The sequence below is a fragment of the Hordeum vulgare genome, chromosome 2H, assembly GCF_904849725.1.
Source record: "Hordeum vulgare subsp. vulgare chromosome 2H, MorexV3_pseudomolecules_assembly, whole genome shotgun sequence".
NCBI classification, from domain to species: Eukaryota; Viridiplantae; Streptophyta; class Magnoliopsida; order Poales; family Poaceae; genus Hordeum; species Hordeum vulgare.
Window position 1 is genome coordinate 103582398 of NC_058519.1, and position 8233 is coordinate 103590630.

Consider the following 8233-nt stretch of genomic DNA (forward strand, 5'->3'; position numbering starts at 1 on the left):
ATCACATACAAGCCTTGCAAGCAATGTGACTAAAGAGTTAGTCACGGGATCTTGTATTATGGAATGATTAAAGAGACTTGCTGGTAACGAGATTGAAATAGGTATGGGGATACCGACGATCAAATCTCGGCCAAGTAACATATCGAAGGACAAAGGGAATGATATACGGGATTGTTTGAATCCTTGACATAGAGGTTCAACCGATAAGGTCTTCATAGAATATGTAGGATTCAATATGGACATCAAAGTCTATTGTATATTGATCGGGGAGTGTCTCAGGTCATGTCTACATACATCTCGAACCCGCAGGGTCAGCACACTTAAGCTTCGGTGACGTTTCAGTATAGTTGAATTATAGGTGCTAGTAACCAAAGTTTTGTTCGGAGTCCCGGATGAGATCTCGGACGTCACGAGGGTTTCCAGAATGGTCCGGAGACGAAGATTGATATATAGGATTGTTGCATTTGGCTTCCGGAAAGATTTCGGGCATTGCCGGCAGTGTACTAGGAGTGACGAATGGGTTCCGGGGTTTTACCGGGAGGGGCCACCCACCCGGGAGAGAACCTAATAGGCCCATGGGTGGCGCACCAGACCTTAGTGGGCTGGTGAGACCATCCCAATAGGGCTATTTCGGCCAAGGATAAAAACAAAGGCAAAAGGAAAAAAGGAGGTGGGAAGGAAGGAAGGGACTCCTCCTTCCAAACCGAAGTGGAGGAGGATTCCTTCCTCCCTCCCTCGGCCGAAGCCCTCCTACTTGGAGTAGGAGGCAAGCCCCACCCCTTGGTTCCTCCTTGTTAGAGCATATATCTCCATATGTGGTTTCGGTAATTGATGACAATTCCTATGGACTAATGGTTGCCTTAAGTAATATTTATAGGATTTGTCCATAGGCACTTCTTGAAGTCCATCTGTTGGGTTCAAGGAGTTTATATGTTGACCAAGAAGTTATTCAAGTTATTATCCAAAGAATGGTCATAGAAACACTAGGTTGATCAAGATCTCAGACAAAGAGTAAATCAAGATGATCAACACACAAAGCGTATAAGATGTACCGAGAGGGATAAGTGATCCCATGGTATGGTAAGCATTGTCCGTTACGTGTTTGTGTACTAACCCATGGTCTTCGTGAGACTCCTATGTGGGGGTTAGGTGTGTTTCCATTGGGCTTGAGTCAAAAGGAAGATCTCATACAACCCATGAAGGATGACGTCAAGTGGTGATCGTCATCAAGATTGTGGTGTGCAAGTTCAAGTGGATCAGCACGAATATATCATTGAAACTATTATCAATGATCATGTGCTAACAAGGAAAAGATCAAGATAAGCATTCTTGAGCACTACATGCTTGATTCTTGTGGATGTTCACACATGGTGGACAAATGAAGATAAATACATAAGCTAGGCTTTCCGCATTGTGTATGGGAAAGCTACTTGAAGACTTCATCATGTCTTGCTTTCAACTTGAGCCAAGAAGGAACAACAACATCAAGCTCGGGTGAAAGGGCTAACTCAAAGGTATCAGTTCCTTTGACGTTAGTTGTGCGGAGTGATGATCAGCGAATAAAAGTATACACTCAAGTATGGATCATCAGTACTCTTTTATGATTCTTGAGTCCTTAGGGATCCCGCACTATTAAGAGGGGATCACAGGTTTTGCGATGAACTTGCTCAAACTACATCATCACTTTCTGCTGAGACCACATCTCCACTGTTTTGTTGTTATCTGAAAACAGAACCAGTGCCTCGGACATCCGGCTTTCTCCGGACGTCCGAGGACCGGACGACTGACTAGTTCGGAGATCCGGAATCCTATACCAGAGAAATCAGAGCCATATAACTCGGACTTCCGGCTACCTACGGACGTCCGAGGCCCGGATGTCCGGCCATGTCCCGGAAATCCGGAAGCCTGCACTAGTAGAAGTTGAGTTCTATATCTCGGAAATCCGGCTCCCTCCGGACGACCGACCTCCGGATGTTCGACACCCGTCGGAAATCCGGTACCTACCACCAGTAGAAGTTGAGTTCTATATCTCGGAAATCCGGCTCCCTCCGGACGACCGAGTGCCGGACGTCCGACACCCGTCGGAAATCCGGAACCTACCAGCAGTAGAAGATGAGCTGTATAACACGGACTTCCGGGCCACTCCGGACGTCCGTATGCTGATGAATTCAAATATGTTCAGGCACATCTACAGGCCTCGGACGACCGACCCCTGCCGGACATCTGGCCGCTGATGAATTCAGAAGAGTTCCAGTCATGCCTAAAAGTCTCGGACGTCCGACCCCGGTCGGACGTCCGGCCCCTCACGGACGCCCGGACTTCCGACAATTGTCGGACGTCCGGACCCTGTGTGACTTAAAGTGTCCCCAACGGCTCTTTTTCTCTCCACACTATAAATACCCCCCTCCCACTTCGTGAGAGGGTTGCCCAACACAGCCTTATCCTCATAAGAACACATTTCCACCTCACACACTTTTGCTCACTCCAAATCTAAGATCCCAAGAGCATTTGTGAGCCCCTTTGAGAGTTGTTCCAATCAAAAGATAGATCGTCTCCCTCTCCTTCTCTCAACCCAAGCTATTTGTGATTTGAGCAAGTTTTCAGCATTCCCCGTGATCTTGTTACTCTTGGAGGTTGGAAACTCCTAGGTGGTAGGAGTTCTTCGGAGAGGAATCAAACCATTGTGATATCCCCCGGAAAAGTTTGTGAGGGTTTGGAAGCCACCTCAAAGGCTTACCACTAGTGGTTGAGAAACGCCTTCGTGGTGTTATCTCAAAGGGAGAATAGGGTGAGCCTTCGTGGCGTTGGTGTGCCTTCGTGGTAACACCCACCTCTCTAACGGTGACTAGCTTCCCTCCAAGGAAGTGAACATCGGGATACATCTTCGTCGCAGTGACCTTGGTTATCCTTAACCCTAACTCCTTACTTGTGGTTTACTTGTGTTATTTGAGCATACATACATTGCATATTGCTTGTGCTCATTATATTGTGTTGGCCATTTCTTGTACAAGATTAATCATTCAAGCATACCCTCTATATCCACACGTTCATACTTGCAGCCCTTGATATATCGTGTTGATATAGTGTGATCTAGTATCTTGTGTTGTTCACCTACTTGTCGTGTGATATAGCTCAAGTAAGTTTGTGTAACTTACTTGTGCTTGTTAGTAACTGTATTGTGTCCATCTTGGTAGATCGTGTTGTTGATACACGTTGCAGTGCCTAGTGCATTTAGGATTTGTGCTTGACAAGTACCCTCTTAGTTTATTTCCGCATTAGGTTCAAGCCAAATCTGAAGAAGTTTTTAAATAATCTATTCACACACCCCCCCTCTAGGCGTCATCGAGGTCTTTTCACTCCTATATATACTAGAGGTTTTAGGGTTTTTGAGGCACAACTTTGCCACGTGCAACCCTAAACCTCTACTTCATAGTTCTTCCTCTAGATCGGATTTCTGCGGAGCTTAGGCGAAGCCCTGCAGGAATAAGATCATCACCACCACCGACATGCCATCACGCTGCCGGTGAACTCATCTACTTCCCTGTCTCTCTTGCTAGATCAAGAAGGCGGAGATCGTCATCGAGCTGTACGTGTGATGAACGCAGAGGTGTCGTCCGTTTTTTACTAGATCAGGATAGATCATGGGACGGCGGCGATTTGGATCGCGAAGACGTTCTAGTACATCAACCGCGTTTCTTAACACTTCCCTCTTAGCGATGTACAAGGTATGTAGATAAAATCTCCCTCTCGTAGATGATCATCACCATGATAGATCTTCATGTGCGTAGGAAATTTTTTGTTTCCCATGCAACGTTCCCCATCACCCTGATACTTCTAAATTGTGTTGTGATTTTCCCCGAAGAGGAGGGGATGATGTAGCACTGTAGAGGTAAGTATTTCCCTTAGTGAGAATCAAGGTTATCGAACCAATAGTAGAACCACACAAATTCCCATCTTCAGCGCCTACACACAAAAGAACACACAGTTGCACCCAACGCGGGCAACACGGTTGTTAATCCCCTTGAAATCGTTAATTGTAAGCGATATGTAGTGGTAGATAGATAATTGGTAAATATAAATTTAAAATAAAAGTGAAACAAATAAAGGGAAGCAAGGTAATTAGAGTTTTATAAATATATTTGTGAGGACAACCTCGGGCCATAGTTTTCACTAGAGGCTTCTCTCTCGAAGAAAGCATACGGTGGGTAAACAAATGATTGTTGAGCAACTGATAGAAAAGCGTAGAGTTATGCAATATTTCTTCAGAACAATGATCATGTATATAGGCATCACGTCAATAAACAAGTAGACCGACCCCTGCCTGCATCTACTACTATTACTCCACCTATCGACCCCTATCCAGAATGCATATAGAGTATTAAGTAAAAACAAAGTGATGCTTGGAAGATGATGACATGATGTAGACAAAGTAAACCAGTTAATATGAATGAAGCCTGTTGTTTTACCTTAATGGCAGCAATCAAATACATGTGATGTACCTTTGTGTCACATGGATTGAGCACCGCAAGATTGAACACATTATAATGCGCCTCTCCCATTGAAGATAAAGTAATCTAGTTGGCCAAACCAAACCAATAGATCAGACAGAATTTAGAAGCTATGATAATCATGCAAATAAGAATTCACAGGAAACTCAAATCTTTTTCATGAATAATCTGAACATAAACCCACAATTCACTCGATCCCAACAAACACACCGCAAAGAAGATTACATAAGATAGATCATCGTGGGAATCACAGTGATCTTGGCATTAAAGAACATAAAGAGAGAGATAGCCATCTAGGTACTAACTAAGGACCCATAGGTCTATGGTGAACTACTCACACATCACCATGCGAGCAGTAAGGTTGATGTAGAGGCCCTCCGCGATTGATCCCCCCCTCCGACAGGATACCAGAATAAGGCTTCGCATGGGCACACAACGGAACAAAGACTTGTGGTGGCAGAAAAATTATTTTGGGTTCCTCTATAGGGTTTTTGAAATATTACAGAATTTATAGGCCATAGAGGAGGGCCAGAGGTGGTGGGAGGTGGCCCCAAGCCATCAGGGCGCGCCCTACTGGCTTGACGCCACCCCGTGTGGTCTTCGGTCTCCCTCCAAAGCTTCCATGTCTTATTTTTGTCTAGAATAAAATCATCAAAAAAATCAGGGTATTTGGACTTCATTTGATACAGTATTCCTAAAAGCCCAAAAAACAAGCAAAAAATAGCAACTAACACTGGGCCGTCGTGACGGTGGTGGAGGCTCCATCCTGGGCCCGGCTCATTCTCGGACACCGGGTTCTTCGCGGACGAAGTAGAGGCTCGGCAAGTTCAAGACCGGGCTCACGCCTATACCATGATCAACCTCGAGCTAGTCAAGCACAGCGTGTACGACGTATTCCAGTGTTGTCTTGAGTCGGACAAAGGGTGCAAGATCATGCGGGACATCCACCATGGTTAGTGTGGATACCATGCCTCCACACGGGCCATCGTGGCCAAGGCTCTCCGCTATGGTTTCTACTAGCCGACTGCACTAGAGGACGCCACCCAGCTAGTCCACATGTGCAACGGCTGCCATCGCTTCTTCACAAAGACCCATGATATGTCCATTTTGCATCATGCTTTTATGTTGATATTTATCGCTTCTTGGGCTGTTATTTCACTTCATAGTACAATACTTATGTCTGTTCTCTCTTATTTTGCAAGGTTTACTTGAAGAGGGAGAATGCCGGCAGCTGGAATTCTGGCCTGAAAAAGGAGAAAAGTTGAGATACCTATTCTGCGCAACTCCAAATGCCGTAAGAATCAACGATGATTTTTTTCTGGATTTAAAAAATACTGGGTCGAAGAAGTGCCAGAGGGGCGCCAGCAGGTGGCCACAAGCCTGCTAGGCGCGGCCACACCCCTGGCCACGCCTAGGGGGCTTGTCGGCACCCAGCTGGCCCTCTGGCCTCCCTCTTCTGCTATATGAAGGGTTTCATCCGGAAAAAAATCAAGGGGAGGCTTTTTTGATGATTCGCCGCCACCACGAGGCGGAACTTGAGCATAACCAATCTAGTGCTCCGGCACGACGATCCTGCCGGGGAAACTTCCCTCCCGGAGGGGGAAATCGTCGCCATCGTCATCACCAACACTCCTCTCATTAGAGGGGACTCATGACCATCAACATCTTCATCAGCACCATCTCATCTCCAAACCCTAGTTCATCTCCTGTAACCAATCTCCGTCTCGCGACTCTGATTGGTACTTGTAAGGTTGCTAGTAGTGTTAATTACTCTTTGTAGTTGATGCTAGTTGGATTACTTGGTGGAAGAGTTTATGTTCAAATCCTTGATGCTACTCATTACCTCTCTAGTCATTAATATGATTATGCTTTGTCAGTAGCTACTTTTTTTCCTGAGGACATGGGATAAGTCATGCTAATAGTAGTCATGTGAATTTGGTATTCGTTCGATATTTTGATGTGTTGTATGTTGTTTTTCCTCTAGTGGTGTTATGTGAACGTCGACTACATAACACTTCACCATTATTTGGGCCTAGAGGAAGGCATTGGGAAGTAGTAAGTAGATGATGGGTTGCTAGAGTGACAGAAGCTTAAACCCTAGTTTATGTGTTACTTCGTAAGGGGTTGATTTGGATCCACTAGTTTAATGCTATGGTTAGACTTTGTCTTAATTCTTCTTTCGTAGTTGCGGATGCTTGCGAGAGGGGTTAATCATAAGTGGGATGCTTGTCCTAGTAAGGGCAGTACCCAAACGCCGGTCCACTCACATATCAAACTATCAAAGTAACGAACGCAAATCATATAAACATGATGAAAACTAGCATGACAGAAATTCTCGTGTGTCCTTGGGAGTGTTTTTCCTCCTATAAGACTTTGTCCAGGCTTGTCCCTTGCTAGAAAAGGGACTGGGACACTTTGTCGCATTGTTGCTACTTTTGTTACTTGTTGCTTGCTACGAATCATCTCACCACACAATCACTTGTTACCAACAATTTCAGTGCAAACACGACTGCTAAAAATTCCTTCTCCGTAGTAGCATAGTTTCTCTGGGCACTGTCTAGAGTTTTACTAGCGTAGTGAATAACATTCAACTTCTTATCAACTCTTTGCCCTAGAACAGCACCAACAGCATAATCACTAGCGTCACACATGATCTCAAAAGGTAAGTTCCAATCAGGTGGTTGAACAATAGGTACAGTTATCAAAGCCCTCTTAAGTATTTCGAAGGCTTCCTCACAATCATCATCAAATACAAAAGGAATATCCTTTTGCAAGAGATTGGTAAGAGGCCTAGAAATCTTAGAGAAGTCTAACCTTCTATAGAAACTAGCATGACCGAGGAAACTTCTTATACCATTGATATCTGTGGGGTATGGCATTTTTCGGTTGCATCAACCTTAGCCTTATCGACTTCAATACCTCTTTCAGAAATTTTATGTCCTAAGACGATGCCTTCATTAACCATAAAGTGGCACTTCTCCCAATTCAAGACAAGATTGGTGCCTTTACATCTCTGTAAGACTCGATCAAGGTTGCTGAGGCAATGTAATGCCCCAAGTGTAGAACCTACCCTTTTTGGACCTACTTCATGTGGGACCACCTTGTCAGAGATTGTGATGTTGTCATTTTGAGCCATGATTTCATGTGTGTCCCTTATTACTTGCTTCCCTTGCATGCATGCATAACATATCATTCCTTGCCATACCTTATGATTGCATGTCATGATCATGTTTGCATATGTTCTTACTAGGAGTGAGTATTGTGGTGTTATATTTCATGTGATCATGTGATGTGTGACTTGTGTGGAGTGTAGCATGTGTTAGCAAGTGCTTATTTTTTTTCAAAACCAACCACCTTCTCCCCCTCTCTATTTTCCCCTATGTAAAATTTCACCTCTTCCTTTCCCTTTTAAAATAATGCCCATGTTTTAGCTAAAATTGTGGTGGATGAGAGATGTGAGTTGCTGGTTTTGAATGGGTGTTTATAGGTGCATATAAAATTACAAAACAGATCAAACTAATGATGTTTTGTAAAATATTATTTGCTCCTAAAAATCTTGATCTTATTTTATTTAAATAGGTTATATTTTTATATAACCAGGGGGTATTTCCTTTTGAATTTATCCCAGTAGTTTTATCTTGTGTTATTTTTTCCCTTCTGTGTGTTTTTCTAAATAGAAAACCCCCAGCGTTTTACTTCTCTCCCCGTGGCGCAGCATGGGCCTC